Raw genomic sequence first — 21,248 nt, 5'->3', positions numbered from 1 at the left:
ACAACATTAATAATAGAAGCAGTTGGCCTTTGTTATGCTGCGAGTACCGTTCACAGCACTTTTCATGCACTATCTCATTCAATATCCCAACGATTTTATGAGACCTGTGTACCTGGTATTCTCCCCATTTTAGAAATGAGAATACCTGGTGGTGGAGATGCTTAGTAACCTGCTCATGGTCACGTGATTAAAGGTGGTTTCAAGATCAGAAACCAGATCCATCTAACTTCAGAATACTGCTCTGTTCTACCACGTTGAGGAGGCACTCAGAGTAAACCCTAAGTCACTTATCTCTTTCATATTTGAAATCTGTGACCATTTATGCGCACCTCACCTTCAGGTTACTCTTCCGCTACATAAGAGGGTTTGTGAAGGAATATCATCATATGTTTGAGATCTCAGAGAGGGTGCCCAAGTCTCTTAAAGGAACAAACTGCTTTTATGCACTTGGGTAGCACCTTCTTGCTTATAATTCATGTAGATATAAATTTCCTAAGAATTATTACAAACTCAATTTTTAAAAAAAACATAGATCCACTTAATAAATCATTGTTCTCTTTACGGAATGTTCTTGAATGTGATTTTTTAAAATTTTAAGTAATCACTTATTCTGACTTTTCACCAATTCAGACTTTTCTTGTTATCAAATGATAAAGGTATGCTTGTAGAACTTCTCTTCAGAGATGTTTAGTACTCATAACATCCTCAGGGCAGAGAGAAAGTATCATTTTCCTCATCTTATCAATATACAGAGGAGCACGCATAGACCCTTACCAGGTCAGTGACACACAACACACAATGTATAATGTATAATAAACCACATCGCTCAGAACAGTTCATCAGCCGTTCAGAGATTCATCACTCACTACGTGCAGGGAGACTGAAACACCATTTTAAAGAGCACAATAACGCTTTAAAGTTGTGTGCTTTGGAATCCAGCTAACCTGGGATCAAACCCAGGCTCCCAAACTCACTAGTTTGATCTGGCCAAGGCATTAAAAGTAATCCCATGAAATAAACTAAGTACTTGAGGGTTAATAGACTGACAGCTAGGTAAAATTTCTGTAAAAGATTCTCACGAAGTTCAAGAAGGGAAAACTGTTGCCTCTTTGGTGGAGGAGGATGTTAGGTCCTAAAAACACAACCAGTAAAATTACTATCAGACATAGGAAGAAGCGAAAACTTTCTTTAGAGGTCAGGGAAATTTTCAGATGTAACCTTTCGGTCTCTTACCTATTGCATTAGGAATGGAATGGATGGAAGGAATAACCTACTACTTCTTGGCTCCAAGGTCAACTCATAATAAGAGACTGCTATATTTTTTCTATTTCTGAGAGAATTTTCTCTTAAGAAAAATATCTTTTCTACCATGGCCACATCATTTCCCTTTTAATATTCTTAGTAGAATAAAGTAAAACGTTTTGCAGTTATTTCTCTGCAAATACTCAAAACTGAGGGAAAAGGAAGAGAACAAAACTCAGTATAGCCAATTATTTATTTTATTTTCTGTTCCTTATCCCTTAAAAGTAAAAGAAAACAATGAATGTAGTGTAGATGAAAGGCACCAGAAAATTTCCTCTAGTTGTAATTAATTCTAGTTTCCCTCTGAAACTATTAGCATCTTGAGGGAAGGGCTTCTCTTCTGTTTTGTATTTTTCCAGAGGACTTGTTCCACAAACGGGCAAGTCAATGGCTAGAGGTAACTGACAAAAGCAATTAAAGACCACGACAGTGCTGTGACTTTCCAAGGATCTAGTAAAACAAGGGTATGGCTACAGTGATAGCAAATACAAATTATTATCAAAAATAGGCAATATATAGCCAGTTATTAAGGCCCAGTTAAGCATGGGTTCACAAGGCAGCAGTTAAAAGTTGAATGTGATAGAGCAGGACACAGTAGTTAGAAGTTGGTACCAAAATAAGTGAAAACAGAAGAAAGGTTTAAGGCCATTAGAAGCAGTAAAACAGAGAGATGGAAAATTCTCCTCCACTGGGCCAGAGACTAAGGAGAGTCCAGTACCTCAGAGAGCTCCCTGGGAGCCTTACCCTGAGTCCCTCGAGAGTCAGCCTATAACTGACCATCAAATGGTCCCTCAGTTATCATACATTTATCAAGTGCTTTGGTGTTTTCAAAACAAATGCACAGACTTCCAGACCTCCACTTCAGAGAAGATGGAGTAGACATCTCTGTTCCTATTCCTTCTATTAAGTACAACTAAAAACCCTAGACGTGATATGTAAAATAAGCATAAACAGACTCTGAATGGTAGAGAGAAGGGAGACTGAGTAGGGACCTCAGGACCTAAAGAATGACCTATCAGTGAGTTCCTTGAGTTTTCTTTCTGTCTCATATATCTCAGGCTTAGCTACTGGTGAAACTGGACATAGAAATACCATAGGGTGCAAATGAAAAAAAGAGCCCCATGAAGCCAAAGAACCAGGAAAGGTCTAGGAAGGCAGAATACTTTGACAAAGTAATTGCTGCACTCCAGCCAAACACCATAAGAAAAAAGAGTGGTTTCACTTACCCAGATCGGCAAAGAGCAGGTGGGGAATCTAAACCTCCACCCTTGCCGGGCTATAATGAGGCATCCCAACTTGCCCATCCGTGTGGTGTCAGAAAAGGCCAAGTGGTTTCCAGAACTTTCATCTCTGCCATGCAATAACAAAATCCCCCATCTTCATGGTGTCAAGTGAGCACCACATGTGGAGCCTGAATTTTTTTTACAGCAATAAGCAACCACTCTCCATGCCCTCCGGGCTTGTGTCAGAGGAGGTCTTTTACCACCATCTTGCTGTAAGGAAGCAACTCCTCCACTATCATCTTGGTCTCAGTGGAGGCTAGCAGGGAGTCGGGCCTCCAAATCCTTCTCAAGAGTAACAAGCCCCCTCAAGTACCAACAGTGAGTAGAGAACCTACACTTCCACCTGGACTGAGTGGTAAGGGGGTGGTTCCCCGCACCGTTCCCTAACAGAACAGTGTCAGACAGAGCCAGGTAAATCAGAAAGTTTAAGTAAGATATAGAGTCTCATAACATACTAACAAAATGCTCAGATTTCAGTTGAAGATTAGGAGTAATAGCAAGAACCAAGACAATCTCAAACTGAATGAAAGGAGACATCATTAGAGGCCAACGGTGAGATGACAGAGATGTTAGAATTCTCTGACAAAGATTTTTAAGTGGCTATCATAAAAGTGCTTTGATGAGCAATTATCAGCACACTTAAAACAAATGAAAAAATAAAGTCTCAAAAAAGAAATTAAAGTATCAGCAAATAAAAGGACAGTATAGGGCTTCCCTGGTGGCACAGTGGTTGAGAGTCCACCTGCCGATGCAGGGGACACGGGTTTGTGCCCCGATCTGGGAAGATCCCACATGCCGCAGAGCGGCTAGGCCCGTGAGCCATGGCCACTGAGCCTGCGCGTCCGGAGCCTGTGCTCCGCAACGGGAGAGGCCACAACAGTGAGAGGCCCAAGTACTGCAAAAAAACAAACAAACAAACAAAAAAAGACAGTATAAATAAGAACAAAATGGACATTTTAGAACTGAAAAACACAGTAACCAAATGAAAAGCTCAGTGGATGGCACAACAGTAGAATGCAGGACACAGAGGGAAAAAAATCAGTGAAGTGGGAGACAGAACAATAGAAATTACCTAATCTGAGCAAAAGAGAGAAAAGAGATAGAAAAATAATGAGCAGAGCCACAGGGACCTGTGGACTATAACAAAAGATGTAACATTTATTATGTTATTGAAGTCCCAGAAGAAGAGGGGAAAGGAGGCATGGCTGAAAAAAAAGTCAAAGAAGTAATGACTTAAAACTTCCCAAACGTGGTAAAAGATATCAACCTACAGATTCAAGAAGATGAATGAACTGCTAGCAGATTAAATCAAAAAAAAAAAAAAAAAAAATCCACACCATGACATATACAATAGACTGAATTGTGCCCCTCAAATTCCTATGTTGAAGCTCTAACCCCCATTGTGACTGTATGTGGAGATAGGACTTTTAGGAGGTAATTAAGGTTAAATGAGTTCATATGGGTGAGGTCCTAATCCAGTAGGATTACTGGCCTATAAGAAGAGGAAGAAAGAGAGAGATCTCTGTCTCTGCCATGTGAGGACACAGCAAGAAGGCAGCAGCCATCTGAAAGTCAGGAAGAGAGCTCTCACTAGAACCCAACTATACAGGTACCCTAATCCCGGACTTCCAGCCTCCAGAAATGTGAGAAAATTCATTTTTGTTGTTTAAGCCACCTAGTCTGTGGTATTTTGTCATGGCAGTCCAAGCTGATTAAGACAACACATCACAGCCAAACTTCGAAAATTAAAGACAAAGAAAAAAATCTTGAAAACAGCCAGAGAAATATGACATCTCACCAATAATGGAAAAGTAATTTAAATGACAGTGGATTTCTCATCAGAAACCACAGAAGCCAGAAGGAAGTGACACAACATTTTTCAAATGCTGAAAACAACTGTCTACCTAGAATTTTCATCTAGTAAACATGTCCTTCAGGAGTTAGAGCAAATCAAGATATTTTCAAATGAAAGAAAATTGAAAGAATTTGTTGCCAGCTCCTCTACCTTAAAATAATGGCTAATGGAAGTTCTCTAAATGGAGGAAATGACAAAAGAAAGAATCTTAAAACATCAGGAAGGAAGGAACAACCCAATAGGCAAAAATACGGGTAAATAAAGTAGACTTTTCATCTCCCCTTGATTCTTCTAAATTATGTCTAACAATTGAAGTAAAAACCACTACACTGTCTGATGTGGTTCTAAATGCAAGTAGAGAAATTATTTAATGTTATACTATAAATGGGTAAAAAAGACACAAAGGGAGGTTTATATGAGGTTTCTACATTTCACACAAGCCGTTAAAATGATGGTACCAGTAGACTGTGATTTTGTATATGTATATGTGTGTGTATGTGTGAAATATGTAGAGCAAACACTAAAAAAAGCTACACAAAGAAATACACTCAAAGCACTATAGATAAATCAAAACACTAAATCTAAAAAAGAAAACTCAAGTAACCAACAGGAACGCAGAGCAAAGAAAAGAGGAATAAAGAAACAGAGAGAACAAACAAAAAAAAATGGTAAACTTATGCCCTAACATATGAATAATGACAATAAATATAAAAGGCCTAAATATATGAACTAAAAGACAGAGAATGGCAGGATGGATTGAAAACATGACCCAACTAAATGCTGCCTACAAGAAACTCATTTCCAGTATAATGATATAGACAGGATGAAAATAAAATGAAGGAAAACATACATCACGCAAAAATTAATTTATAAAAAAGTAGGAGTGGCTTTATTAATATCATATAAATTAGACTTCAAGACAAAAATTACCATATACAGAAAAGATTATCGTATAATGAAAAAAGGATCAATTCACCAAGAATACATAAGCCTATGTGTGACTGTACCAAACAACAGAGCTACAAAATATGTGAAGCAAAAATTGTAAAAACTGAAAGGAGAAGTAGGCCAATCCAATTATATTTGAAAACTACATACCCCTCTCTCTTCAACTGATACAACAAGTAAAGTAGAAAATCACAGAATACAGAAGAACTGAACAACACCATCAACCAACAGTATCTAACTGACATTTATAGAACAGTCCCCACAACAGAAGAAGAATACACATTACTTTCAAGTATCCATGGAAAGCCCATATCCAAAACAGCCCACATCCTGGGCCATAAAACTTACCTTGACAAAATTAAAAGACTTGAAATCATACAGAGTGCATGTGCCAACCAAAATGGAAACAAACTAGAGAGAATTAACAAAAAAGTAACAGGAAATTCTCCAAACAGTTATAAACTAAACAGGACACTTCTAAGTAATACACAAGTAATAAAAGGAATCTGAGAAAAATCAAATAATATGTTAAACTGAAGGAAAATAAAAATACAACATATTAAAATTTGTGGGACAGACTTAAAGCAGTACTGAGAAAGAAATTTATAGCACTAACTGCATACATAGAAAAGAGGAAGTCTCAGATCAATCATCTAAGCTCATACCTCAAGAATCTAGAAAAAGAGCAAAATAAATCCAAAGCAAGGAGAAGAAAGGAGAGTAAAAACTAATAAAAATGAAAACAAAAAAACACTGTAGAAACCAATGAAACAGAGATGGTTCCTTGAATAGATCAATAAAATTGGAAAAACCTCTTGCCGAGGCTAACAGAGAAAAAAGGGAGAAGACACAAACTCTCAATATTACAAATGAAACATGAGATGTCACTGTAAACCTTCAGACATCAAAAGAATAATAAAAGAATACTACAAACAATTCTACATACATAAAGTTGACAATGTAAATGAAATGGACCATTTCCTCAAAAAACACTAGCTACCACAAATCATCCAGTATGAAATAGATAATTTGAAGAGTCACTAAACTATCAATGAACTTGAATCAATAATTAAAATACTCCCCAAAATGAAATCTCTAGGCCCAGATGGTTGTACTAGAAAATCCTACCAAAATTTAAATAATTAACACTAATTCTCTATAATACCTTCCTGAAACAGAGGAGAAGGGAACATTCCAATTCATTTTATGAAGCTGGCATTACTCTGACACCAGAATGAGACAAAGTACAAAAAAGAAAACTGCAGATCAATACCCTTCAGGAACACAGACACAAAAATCCTTAACAAAATATTAGCAAATAGAATTTATCAATACATACATAGAACTCTAAACCATGACCAACTGGGGTTTATTCCAAGGATATGAGGTTGGTTCAATATTCAAAAAATGTATCAGTGTAATCCACCATGTTCCCAGGCTCACAAAGAAAAATCACATTATCATATCAACAGATGCATAAAAAGCATTTGAAAAAATTTAACAACATTCATGATTTTTTTTAAACTCTCAGAAAAATTTGAATAGAAGGGAACTTCCTTATCTTGATAGAGAACATCTATAAAAAGCCTACAGTAAACAACGGTGGATGACTGAATGCTTTCCCCTGAAGATCAGGAACAAGGCAAGGATGTGTCATCATTCTTATTCAACATGGTGTTGAAAATTCTTGCCAGTGAAATAAAGCAAGAAAAGAATGCATACAGAATTGAAGGAAGAAATAAAACTGTCCCTATCTGTAGATGACATGATTTTCTATGTAGAAAATCCCAAGGAATACACACACACACACACACACACACACACACACACACACCTAGAACTAATATGTGAGTTCAGCAAGGTCACAGGACACAAGATAAACATACAAAAATCCATTATGGGACTTCCCTGGGGGTCCAGTGGTTAAGACTTTGCCTTCCAATGAAGGGGGTGCAGGTTCGATCCCTGATCAGGGAGCTAAGATCCCACCTGCCTCACAGCCAAAACACCAAAACATAAAACAGAAGCAATATGTAACAAATTCAATAAAGACTTTAAAAATGGTCCACATCAAAAAAATCTTTTAAAAATCTATTGTATTTCTATGTACTAACAATGAACACGTGGACATGAAAATTTTAAAGATAACACCATTTACAATTGCTCAAAAAAATTAAGTACTTGATATAAATCTAATAGGACTTGTACACTGAAAACTATACAATGCTAATGAAAAAAATAATAAGAGACATACCATGTTCAGGTATTAGAAAACCTAACATAGTAAAGATTTCAATTCTCCCAAGTTGATATACAGGTTTAACATGACTTCTGTCAAAATCCCAGTGAGATTTTTTTTGTAGATATAATCAAGATTATTTTAAATTTATATGGAACAGAAAAGGAACTAGAATAGCTAAAAGAATATTGAAAAAGAAGAATGAAGTGGGAGGAATCAGTCTGTCCAGTTTCAAAACTTACAGAGGTATAGTAATCAACACTGTATGGTATTGGTGGAGGGACAGACTTACAGACCAATGGAGCAGAACAGAGAATGCACAAATAGACCTACACAAATATGCTCAACTGATTTTTGACAAAGGTACAAAAGCGACTCAATGGAGGAAAAATAGACTTTTCAAAACGTGGTGCTGAAAAATTGTACATCCATATGTTCAGGCAAAAACTGAACCTCAACTTGTCTCATTCTTTATACAAAAATTATCTCAAAATGCATCATGGACTTAAAAGTGAAATGTAAAAGTATAAATTTTTTAGAAAAAAAACAGAAGAGAAAAACTTCAGGATATAGGGCTCTGCAAAGATGTATAAATATTCTGTATCTGGTAAAATATTCTGTATCTTGACTACATCAAAATCAACGCCCTGGTTGTGGTATCAAACAATCGGTTTGCAAGGTATTACTATAGGGGGGAACTATGTAAAGGATACTCAGATCTCTCTGTATTATCTCTTATAACTGCATGTGGGTATACAATTATCTCAAAATAAAAAGTTTTATTTTAAAGATGTGGGGGGAAAAGTTCCATATATTCTCTGATTATTTTACAGGTTAGGTCTTTTCTCTGGAACTCTCTGGATGTAAAATGAGCCTTGCTCCTATTTACAAGGCATAATCATTAAAGAATGGTTTTCTTTTTTTTAGTAGATTAATGAAAAACCTAGGGCTCTGAGAAGCAGAACTTTCTCTCTTCTAGCTCATCACCAGGCCACAGATTCTCAAAGATAAAGCCAACTGAATCTCTCCTCCTTTTACCCACTTTACAGTACTCTAGGAATTACAATTATTCTTTCAATAAATAAAGTTGCTTTAATATTTAGCCTCACTCTTCCCAAAAGTAAATCATCCCTTTTTTTTTTAGTTCAAAGCCTGGGGTACCATATTTAGCAAAATATTATTCTTTTATCCTATGTGATGCCCTTTTGGTCCGAAGAAGGAGATAGTATTTGAAATACACCCAACCAACTTTCAAAGTTTTAATACCAGCATGAAACACTTTTACTGGACTTCTCTAGATTCAAGGTCTTCTTGCTGCAATCCACTACTGGAGGTGACTACTTTCTCCAGAGTGATCCTTGTTTCTAAAACGAAGAGAATACAAAAGATAACAATAGTAGATAATCTAAAATAATAGTAAAGATGATGATAATAAATTAATAATACATAACATTGACTGAGCATTTGCCATGTGTGGAGCATTATGTTAAGCAATTTATACCATTTCACTTAATCTTCATCACATTCCAAAATGGTAGATGCTATTCTCATCCATATGTTATAGGCTCATTTAGGCTTAGAGGGTTGAACTAACCTTCTCAAGGACACAGCCAAGATACAGGGCAACACAGATTCAAATCTAGACCCTCTGACTTCCTAAAGCCCACAATCTTAGGAGCTACTTTAGGGTTTAAGCTTCTTTCAAGATCTACAAATTCGATAATTCCTTTCTGTCAGAAATCTCATGGGATGAAATTTCTACACTGGGTGGCAGGTTCGTCGCTGAGCTCTTATCAACTCTTAGGGTTTACGATCTCTGAGGAGTGCGCATGCATTGCAATATCAGTTGATGGCAGAGTTAAGAGTACATATACATCATTGAGCACAGATATTCAACAAAGCCAAACCTCTATCATCACCACCGTGGAGCTCTGGATAGCTAACCTACGCTCAGTCTCTGCTGCACACCTTGACATATTTTTTAGTCAGTGACTTTCTGTAAGACAAAATTCTCTTGAAAGATTATCATCAAACCACATTTCTCATCAGTGGGTCTCTGCAACACTTCTGTTCCTATTCCCATTCTCATTGGTCTCTCTTCCCTCTTTACTTACATTCAAATTTCTTTCCTTCCTCTTGACTTCCCCATCTCCTTGATTTCTACCATTCAGCAGAGGAGATGTCACATCCCTATTTAATCAATCCTTGCCTAGTTTGAAGGAAAGAAATGTCCTGAGGCTGGAAAAACCACACCCCATCCTTCCATTCTGAGATGGTGAAAAATAATATATTTTTTAAAATTTTTAGTTCTTGGTTCTTGTGAAAATAGTTATTTCTGCATGAACCTGCACCAACACAATTTTTTTCTTTATAGCATTCTGAGACTATACCAGAAAATACACGTGACTTTTAAAAAGCTTACTTTTTCTTCTCTTTTTTATTTTCTTTCTCTTCTGTGTGTGTGTGCGGGCTCACACATGCACTTACACGCACGCATGCACACACAACTTTTTAGGCATTACTGTCAGCCTCTCAGGGACCTCTGACCAGCTAAAACAATCCTTCATAGCCCACTGCTGAGTGCATAAAAGCCCATTCCAGACCACACAGAGAAGACTAGCACTTCCCACTGAGACAAGCCAGAGTTTCAAAACTGTCATAAAAATAAACAACCAGAGACTTGTGTATTTGCTGTGGGGTATGGTCTGTCCTTGTAGAGATATCACCATTCAGTTTTCCATGGAAGTGTCACTTTAGCATCCCTCAAGCACTCCATGAGCACATGGCCCATACCTGCCCCAGAAAAGGGTCATGCAGGGTCTCTTAGATATACCTACACACTTGAAGACTTAACCTTCCAAGAGACTCTTACTGCCTTTCATGAGCCCATACTTCTTGTTCCTCCCATCAAAGCACCTCAGACTCCCCTATCTTGAGCCCTCAGCTAATCCAGATGTAAAGTCAACTTCTGTGCCCCAGGGCAAGTGGAGAGGAAATGTCATGAGATCATGGAAGCAGTGGATGATCTAAAATTCTCACTTCACTGGCTATGAAATGATCTTTCAGGCAGTCAATTTATGTAGTTGTATTATTTTGTTTAGGTTAACACTGTATATTGATTACCCCCCTACCCCCAGCAAAAGAAGTGTCCAGGGTTGTAGAGAGAAGTCAGACTGGGAAGAAATGCTTTCTATCAAAACAGCAGTAAAGCTAATGGGAAGACCAACTGCAGACAGAGAGTGTTAGCTCTATCTTAACTTTCTCCTTACTGAGGAAGAATAGACAGAGATGCAATACATTGGAGCATAGAGCCAAAGTCTCACCTGGAATCTGCAGCATGTCCCAAGAAGTGGGGCCTAGACCTAGCGGCACTGGTTTCCTATTCTACTTCCTATCCCAAATCTTCTAGACCTGAGGTTGGCTACCTTTTTGTAAAGGGCCAAATAGTAGATATTTTAGGCTTTGTGATTCATAAAAATCTCTGTCAAATCTATTCAACTCTGCCATTGTGATGCAAAGAATACATACACAATGACATACATATATATAATATATACACAAATGAGTGTGACTGTGTTCTAATAAAACTTTATTTACAAAAACAGGTGGTGGGCCACATAAGGATTGTGGGCCATAGTTTAACAACCCCTGCTCTAGATGCTTATTGGTAAAGTCCAATGGGCACTTACATTTTTTAAACAGTGTGCATAAAAATAAAGAATAATAAAAGAGGATTTATTATGCTCTACCAGGTATTAGTCTGAACTGTAATGCTATAACAACTGGAACAGTGTAAAACTGGTATAAGCATTGCTGAAAGATTACTGAGCACAGTAGAGGGCCTAACATATATGAAAATTTATGTAATACAGGAATCCACAAATCAGTAAGGGATAAGATGAATTACTTAAGAAATTGTGCTGGGAAAGTTTGCAATTTGAAAACCAAAAAGAAGTAATTCAGTTTAGTACCCTATGCCCAACATAAATTTCATAAAGAGTAAAAAGTTAAATTAAAAAAATAAGAAAATGCAAAGGTATATTTATCTCACCTCTGAATCGGGAAAGTTTTTCTGAACACAGAAATGGCAATTGGAGAAATCATAAAAAGAAAAAAATCAGTAGTTTTTACTAAATAAAAAACCAAATATTTCTGCCCCTCAAAGAACATCATAAAATTACGACATAAAATTAAAAGAAAAAAAGTGTTTGACACAAGTATGTATTTATAATACCAGTTACAATGTTGGTTACAAATGGGTTTTTTCCTTGTGACTAATACAATGATTCACAGCAGCTCCATGGGCTCTATTTCACTGTGGCTAGTGTATCCCCAATAAGCCTAAATGTAGTCCAAAGAGCCCTACACTTGGAGTCAGAAACCCAAAATTTAAATCTTGGCTCAATCACTTACTAGCTAGGTGATTTCAGGCACATTATTTAACCAGAGCATCCGTTTCTTCACTTGCAAAATAACAACTGTAGTATCTACCACACCTGGTCAATTGTTCAAAGAGGTCGGATAGGGGAGTATCTGGCCCTGGGCTGACACATATCAGATATCATTAGAGATCAGTGGCATTTCCCTTTGGAAGGTACTAGAGTGAACTCTGGTTTGAGAGTCCATTATACTTTGATGAGGAAAGAGAATGTTGCAAACATCAGGTCAAAAAGTCTTAAAAACCTTCTACTTCACCCACATCGCGTAACTATCAACTGACCTAAGAATGCAGCTCTGGCTATGACATCCATATGTTGACTGCTTTTTACTCAACTGGCCAAATAATTTATATCAGTAACAAAATACATAAGACTATATTGTAAACATTTATATCACAATAAAGCAAGCAGCAGCTCACCAGCACTCTCCACCTCATTGTTTAAGAGCCCTTATTGGGTCAGAGCTGATCTGGGAGTAGGGAGAAGAGGGAGGGATGTGACTAGAAGATGGCAAGAGAGACTAGTCTGGCAAAGAATTGCCCAGGAACTCTTTGCTCATAGACTGATTGCCTTCATTCCCAGGAGAGAAGCCACATGTTTCAGCCAGGAGCCCCAGTCCCTGCAAGCAATCAATCATGCTGCACATGAAACCAAGGCTTTATAGTTGGTCAATCACTTCCATAACTTGAGATCCTCTAAACCACCCCCTGAGGAATGAAGGGCAGGTATTATCAAGCCCATTATGGAAAGGAGAAGAGATTTCAAGAGGCTAAGTCACTTACTTCAGGTCACTTCAAAGTCATGTGGAGTCTTCTAGCTGAATGTTATTCCCATTAGATAATCAAGATCATCTTCTGTCCCATAAACGTCACTCCTAGCATAACTTAAAAAGGAGTTCATGAAACAAATAATTTGGTTATGTCTTTTTTGATGAGGATGAAAGACAGTCTCCAAACTAAGTAAATCATTATTTCCTTCAGTATTAAGTTAGAAAGCACTTAAAGAAGAAAATGCCATTTAATTAACATGTATTATACATAATGTACTGCATTGGTATTGGGAGTGAACATGGCAGAGAACCTCAAAAACAAGAGAAGATATAATCCAGTCATCATGGCTAAGGGGTACAGCAAGCATAGCACTGTCTTTAGAACCCAAAGTCCAGGATTCAAGTTCTGGCTCTGCCACTGCTAGCTTTGCTATATTGGTCGCTTATATATTCTAGCCTTCGGTGTATTCATCCATAAAATGAGAATAACCATTTCTAACTTGCAGGTGAGTGAAGATTACATAAGACAAGACAAACACAAATGTTTTCTGTAAGCAAACATAAGGCATTGTCGTGCTAGGCAGAAACTTGGGCTCTGACATTAAAAGGCCCATATAACTATATGGAAAACTATAATGTGCCTTTTAATTTCCTGATGAGATGCTCTAGGCTACATTCTCCCATCTTGCTATGCTTCCCTCCACCTACAGCCACAAAGAGCCTTTATCACAGGGGCCACAATGAAGCCAACTGCAGTGACTAATCTGGTGCTGGGTTTGAAGCAATGAGCACTGAGACCATGGAACAACTCTGGAAAGCAAACTTTAAAACTGACTTTTCTTTGCCTTTGTCTATCTCCTTGTAAGTTACAGCAAAGAGAGGAAAAGGAAACAAAAGATAATTGTAAGAAAAAACACTCAATTAACTCTGAAAATCAAACATAATAAACTGAATATAGATCTGTCTGACTACTGTACCATTTCTGTCTGCCCCCATCTATCTATCCATCTATTATCCTCCCATCTCTCTTTAAGGAAACAGATACTGAAAATGGGACTTTAAAAAATTTTGCTGGTGCAGTTAAACCGAATTACCTTAAAGTGCCTTACGGAGGAGAAAAAGGAATAAAAGGCAGAGAAGTTTTCTTCAGTTGCTCTACCCCCTCCTTGATTTTTTACAGGCGTTCAAGTCAAGGTGTGTTTTAATGATTGTCACAGATAGTTCTGAAGGCTTATTCTTGACCTTGGGATCTCACGGCATTTATCAAGAGCTCCTGGTGGGTGTCATTTAGCCAAGACTACAGTAACTGAAGAGACAAAGAGTATCTTACCTTCTAGGCCTTAAGAGACAGTCTAGGATATGGTACTAGGAAATAATGAGATTGATTCTTAAATGTCTAAGTTGAATCTGCCACTGATCTAAATATCAGCATGGACCCAGACAATCAGTATCCAAAAGAATGCATCCTGGGCTTCCCTGGTGGCGCAGTGGTTGAGGGTCCGCCTGCCGATGCAGGGGACGCGGGTTCGTGCCCCGGTCCGGGAAGATCCCACATGCCGCGGAGCGGCTGGGCCCGTGAGCCATGGCCGCTGAACCTGCGCGTCCGGAGCCTGTGCTCCTCAACAGGAGAGGCCACAGCAGTGAGAGGCCTGCGTACCAAAAAAAAAAAAACAAAACAAAAAAACAAAAAAAACACAAAAGAATGCATCCTTTCCCATGCAGAATGGACACCAGCCACCTCATACACAGAATATTTTCCAATCACTTGTCTTATGTCCCTGGAAGAATGAGGCACGTTCACCATATGAAGGGGTAAGACGGCTTATAAGTTCAGGAAATGTGGGTTCTTAAATTTATATCTGTACTGGCTCATTGAGCTTACAGTCAATAAAATGCTATTTTTAAACACTATTAATTTCAATTTTTGTGCTGACTTAATAATCTTTTTAATTGACTTAATTACTTTTGAATGAAAATGTGTTCATTTTTAATAACTTTATGATTAGGAGAGTTACACACACATGTGTTGCTTAATGTTCAGAAAATAGAGAAGTTAAAAAAAATCTAACTTGCCCTTAACTTCATTATCCAAAAGTATCCCCTATTAGCATTTTGATTTTTTTCCTTTCCTCCTATTGTTTTCCCTTTCCTCCTATTGTTTTCCCTTTGTGTGAGTAAAACTATATGGTACATGTAAAGTATGGTGTCTTTTAGGGGGAAGTCCTTGTTTTACTTGAAACACATTTCTCCTCAGTTTTTTAGCAGATTCCTCCAATCAATGAAGAGACAACCATCCTAATAGACAGGGACAACTAAACAAAAAAAATGTAGGGATTTCCACAGGATTTTATTGGCCTGCTTTCATATTTTTGAAAATGAGGGAAAAAAATCAAGTTTAATCAAACTGTCTAACTTGCTACAGGCAAAACCAAAATAACCAGCCTTAACCTCCCTCTCCAAGAGTGGGTACTGACAAAAACAGGTAAAATTAGTGACATTCTAAATCCAGGAGTTAATGAATCACCAAAGGTTACATCTGAAAGAGATCTGAGCAACTGCAGAACCAGCGGTTTTCAAGTGGTGCTCCAGGGAACCTTGGAGGATCCTTAAAGTACCCCAGGAACTTCCAAGTCTTGGGAAGGCAGTGGCAGGGCATGGGGATGGAGGATTGGGAATGAGAAGGCTGAGCAAAGTTCTCTCTTTCCACCCTCAACCTGCTCCCCCAACCAGAGCAGGTCCACTTTTGCATGCTTTACATCTTGGGTATCTAAATGCGATTTCACCTGATACAACTGATCAACTGTTTTAAGAGGTAAAAGCTGAAAAATACTGGTGTGGTACAGAACTCTAATGTTACAGATAAATAAAATGAGGGTCAAGAATATGAAATTACTTCCCATAGGCACACAGCTAATTAACATCAGAGCTTAGTAGATACCTGTCATTTGGGCAAGTGGTTACCCGACATTCTGGCCCCCTCCCATCTTGGAGGAAATCCCTATTGCATATAGTATGCTATGAAAGCAGCATTGGGGATAATCTCCCTTTTCCCATGCTCAAGCAGCCAAGGCATGAACACATGACACAGGCTCAACAAATTACATGGTCTTCACCCAATTCTGAGTCACAAGCAAATGATTCTCAAATGTATGCAGAGTGGCAAAGGCCTGCTCTTAGTCTCCCAAAGCTCTCTTGGTTCATTCAACACCTGCTCTTCTAGGCACCCAGTGATTCTGTCCTCTTCCAATAAACCAATGTTTGGGTTTAAGACAGACTGCACTTCCAGATACACAGAACATGTGCTGGAAGCCAGAGCTCCTTACTGCTAATCCACTTCGCTTTCCTCCATACAACAGAGGAAGCACTGTGTTTAGCCAGCTGGCATTTTGCCATGTAGATCCCATGTAACCATAACATATCCACTGGGGAAAATGGACCCCACTCAGAGAGACTCCTTATCAGGGAACATTATAAATCAAGATATAAAAGTTGTTCCAGGTGGGAAGTTGGGTAAAGGCAAGGATTAACATTTGCTGAGCACCTACTATGCACCAGGCACCATTTTCCACCCTATCTGCCTCTGGTAGTAGATATTATGATCCATATTTTACTGGTAAGGAAAATTAACACCAAAGACTAACTTAGTTTCAGAGTCAGGAATAGAACTCAAAAACTACTGACCTTAAAGTGGACAGATTTAAGTTCATATGTCTTACTGGATTTTATTTTACATTGTAGATAAGAGTTGTCCCCTAAAACAGGTTATTACACATACTGTAGAGATCTTATCAAGGAATCCTAAAAGTTCTATGCTCAGGTCTTCTCACATCAACTCATTCCTATCTGTTTATTTTAAATTAGATTAGAAAGAAGGTAAGTCAGATAGCTAGAGATAATTAGACATGAATATGAGAATAACACAGTGATTTACTCTCCACGTATTTCTCTACACTGGTTTTAAACCACATGGGACTTTTTTAGGTACCACACAGGGCTTTAGGCTGTGCAGAAGGCTTACCACTTACCACTTACCACTGGGGCCATCTTGCCCCAGCAGCAAACTGCATTTCCCATTACTCATGTTCACCCTGTTTTCCATAACTAAATGAGCATGGCCAGAGGAGACTGTGAACAAACCTTGGCAGAGCAGGTAATGAAGCAAAGACACCATGCCAAAATTGGCCTCCAGTCACTCCCAGTTTGCTCCAAGCACAGATGTCTACTCTCAGATATACCAGACACCTGAGGGCAGAGCATGGTCCCTGATTCACATGTAGGAGGGTTATCCAGGACAGAGTCTGGCACATGGCACCCTTTACTGGAAGGAATTTGATTAATCATTCTCATTACCTTTCAATTCCCTGCACCTGAGCTCATTCACTCTGCCCAGAACCAGCAGTGAGTGTTTTAAATGGCACACGAACACCTAGATTAACTATGATAAGCAGACGGAGAGAGGGTGCCCTCACCCGGCTTCTGCAGTGGCTCTTAGGTCAGAGAGATGATCCAGGCCTTGCAGCACCTTATCAAATACCTCAATCCAACCTAACCAGCTCTAGGTAACAATGTCTCCTTATGTACCCTGGGCACTGTTGTCTTAGAATTCTGGGTACAAATTGTAAAGGATGGGGAACAGGGACCTCCTCAGAACTAATTTTTCCTTACTAGGAGAAAGTACCAATAACCATGACTACGTGTCAATAGAAAATGGATAGCAAGGGTCTGCAAGGCAAGCAATGTCCACTGTTTTTAGATATGTACATTTAGCCATTTCTCCTTGACTCTATTTACACATACTTCCAAGGACTAACTACAACCACAAGATCTCCTAACACTGACTTATAACCTTTATAAAGCTAGTCCCACTGCAATATCACAGTTAAAGAAATGCATTGGTTAATTTCTTTCCCTAAAGTTCTTGAAAACAAGAAAGGTCCCTGAATATATCACAAAATGTATCACTAACAAAAACCCTCTTTTTCTTTATACTTTTATCATGTCCCAGGCTGTTCCGGCATCTTTCTATCCACCAGTCTACAAATCTTCTCCCCCACCCAACATTTTTCTTCACCCCTCTCTCTGCCCTCACTGTACTTTATTATCTAAATCAAGGGGCGCAAAGTAGTAGTAAACAGGCAGTATCTGGTCAGAACATATTCTGATTGCCTAACAGTAATTTTCTAATTAAATTTTTATTTTGAGCTCATTACACATCTACATGCATGTTGTAAGAAATAATACAGGGAGATCCCAAGCATCCTTTACCCAGTTTCCCCCAGAGGTAACATCTTGCAAAACCTATAGTTTGATATCACAACCAGAATATTGACATTGATACAGTCAAAATATAAGACATTTTCATCACCACAAGGATTCTTTTATAGTCACAGCCACTCCTCCCTCCCCTATCCCTGGCTATTGGAAACTACTAGTCTGTTCACCATTTCTATAACTTCATCATTTAAAGAACGTTGTATAAATGGAATCATACAGTGTGAAAACTTTTGGTTTTTTTTCACTCAGCATAATTCTCTAGAGATACACCCAGGTTGTTGCATGTATCAATCGTTTGTTCTTTTTTACTATTGGAAAATATTCCATGGTATAGATGTGCCACGGTTTAACTCTTCATTCACTGACAGACATATGGGTTATCTCCAGTTTGGGGCTATTACATCTCCCATAAACATTCTGTACAAGCTTTTGTGTAAACATATCTTCATTTCTCTGGGATAGGTGTTCAGGACTGCAATTGATGGGTTATGTGGTAATTGCATGTTTTTTTTTTTTTAAACGAATTACCAAACTGCTTTCTAGAGTGGCTGTATCATTTCACATTACCACCTGCAATGTGTAAGTGATACAGTTTCTTCTCAACTTTGCCAGCATTTGGTATGTCACTCTTTTTTATTTTAGCTATTCTGATAGGCATATAGTGATACGCCTTTGTGGTTTTAATTTATGTTTCCCTAATGGCTAACAGATATCAAACATCTTTTAATTAGTTTATTTGCCATTTTTATATCCCACTCAGTGAAATGTTTCTTCATGTCTTTTTTGGGTGTTTTTGTTTTTGTTTTTGTTTTGCGGTACGCGGGCCTCTCACTGTTGTGGCCTCTCCCGTTGCGGAGCAACAGGCTCCAGACGCACAGGCTCAGCGGCCATGGCTCACGGGCCTAGCTGCTCCACCGCATGTGGGATCTTCCCGGACCGGGGCACGAACCCGTGTCCCCTGCATCGGCAGGCGGACTCTCAACCACTGCGCCACCAAGGAAGCCCTCTTCATGTCTTTTGCACATTGTTTGTTGGTGTTTTTTTTTTTTAACTGTTGAGTTTGGGGAGTTCTTTATATATTCTAGATACTAACCCTTTTCCAGAAATGTAGTTTGCAAGTATTTTCTCCAACTACATAGCTTGCCTTTTCATCCTCTTCATAGGATCTCTCACAGAGCAAAAGTTTTTAATTTTCATGTTTATTAATTTTTCCTTTTAGGGACTGTGGTTTTGGCATCAAGTCTGAAAAACTCTTTGCCTAGGCCTAGATCCTGAAGAAATCTTCCTGTATTTTTTCTAAAATTTTATACTTTTACATTTTACATTTATGCCTATGATCCATTTTGACCTACTTTTTGTATAAGTTGTGAAACTTAGATTAAGGTTCATTTTTTCTCCGAATCGATATCCAATTGTTCTGGCACCGTTTGTTTAAAAGACTATCTTTCCTCCATTGAATTGCTTTTGCACTTTTTTCAATAATCAGTTGGGCATATTTGTGTGGCTCTGTTTCTGGGTTCTCTACCCTGTTCCACTGATCTATTTCTCCACCAATACCACTCAGTCTTAATTACTGTATCTATATAATAAATCTTAAAATTGAGTAGGCTCAGGCTTCCCTGGTGGCACAGTGGTTGAGAGTCCGCCTGCCGATGCAGGGGACACGGGTTCGTGCCCCGGTCCGGGAGGATCCCACATACCATGGAGCTGCTGGGCCTGTGAGCCATGGCCGCTGGGCCTGCGCGTCCAGAGCCTGTGCTCCGCAGCGGGAGAGGCTACAGCAGTGAGAGGCCCACTTACCGCAAAAAAAAAAAAAAAAAAAAAAAAAAATTGAGTAGGCTCATGCCTCTCATTTTCTCTTTTTCAAAATCATTTTAGCTATTCTATTTGTTCTTCTTTTCCATATAAGTTTTACAATAATCTTGTCTGTATCTACAAAAAACCTTGGTGAGATTTTGATAGGAATTGTGTTAAACCTGTGTATTAGTTTCTGTGGCTGCTATAACAAATTACCACAATGTTAGTGGCTTCAAACAACAGGAGTTTATTGTCTTACAGTTCTGGAGACCAGAAGTCTGAAATCAAGGTGTCAGTAGGGTTGCACTCCCTCTGGACCTGACTATTCCAGCTTCTGGCACTGGTGGCATTCGTTGGCTTGTGGCTGTACCTCTGCTCCGTTTTCACACTGCCTTCTCTGTGGCTGGGTTCTCTGTGTGTCTTTTATAAGAATACTTGTCATTGGACTTACACCCACCTTAATAATCCAAGGATGATCTCATGTGTCAAGATCCTTAATTACATTTGTCTTTTTCCAAATAAGGGAACATTCACAGGTTTGAGGAATTAAGATGTAAATATATCATGGGGGTGGAAGGGGGCATCATTTAACCCACCACAACCTGGATATCAATTTGGGGAGAACTGACATCTTTACTACATTGTCTTCCAATTCATGACACATTATGTCTGTCCATTTATCTAGATCTTTGATGTCTTTTATCAGCATTATGTAGTTTTTAGCATACAAGTCATGAATATGCTTTGTCATATTTACACCTAAGTACTTCATTTCTTGAGTATTATATTTTCAATTTTGATGTCTATGTGTTCACTCTAATATATAGAAATATAATTGACTTTTGTATGTTTATATTGTGTCCTATGACACTGCTTAGCTTACTTATTAGCTCTAGAAGGGTTTTTTTCGGGGGGATGGGGTAGATTTCTTGGGATTTTCTATGTAGTTAATCATGCCATCTGCAAATAGAAACAGTTTCATTTCTTCCTTTCCAGTTTGTATGCCTTTTATTCCTTTTCTGCCGTATTCCATTGGCTAGAACTTCCAGTGTATGTTGAATGGGAGCAGTTAGAGCATATATCCTTGGATTATTCCTGACCTTGGTGGAAAGCACTCAGTCGCTCACCATTAAGTATAATTTTAGCTTTAGGTGTTTGATAGTTGCTCCTTATCAAGTTGAGGAAGTTCCCCTTTATTACTATCTTTCTGAGAGTTTTTATCAAGACTGGGTGTTGAATTTTGTGAAGTGCTTTTTCTGCATCAATTGATATGGTCACGTGATTTTTCTTCTTTAACCTGTTAATATGGTAGGTTACACTGACTGATTTTCCAATATTGAAC

At 38.3% G+C, this 21,248-nt stretch overlaps 1 protein-coding gene across 18 annotated transcripts in view; it reads right to left on the bottom strand.

Annotated features, from left to right (window-relative positions):
- NRXN3 (neurexin 3) overlaps positions 1 to 21,248 on the bottom strand; it is a 1,692,180-nt gene that overhangs the window by 1,469,420 nt on the left and 201,512 nt on the right. The gene's annotated exons all lie outside the window — the stretch shown is intronic.

Source organism: Monodon monoceros, unplaced genomic scaffold, assembly GCF_005190385.1.
Source record: "Monodon monoceros isolate NGI ecotype Baffin Bay Population unplaced genomic scaffold, NGI_Narwhal_1 Super_Scaffold_21, whole genome shotgun sequence".
NCBI lineage: Eukaryota > Metazoa > Chordata > Mammalia > Artiodactyla > Monodontidae > Monodon > Monodon monoceros.
This window is presented reverse-complemented; position numbering and strand designations above follow the sequence as displayed.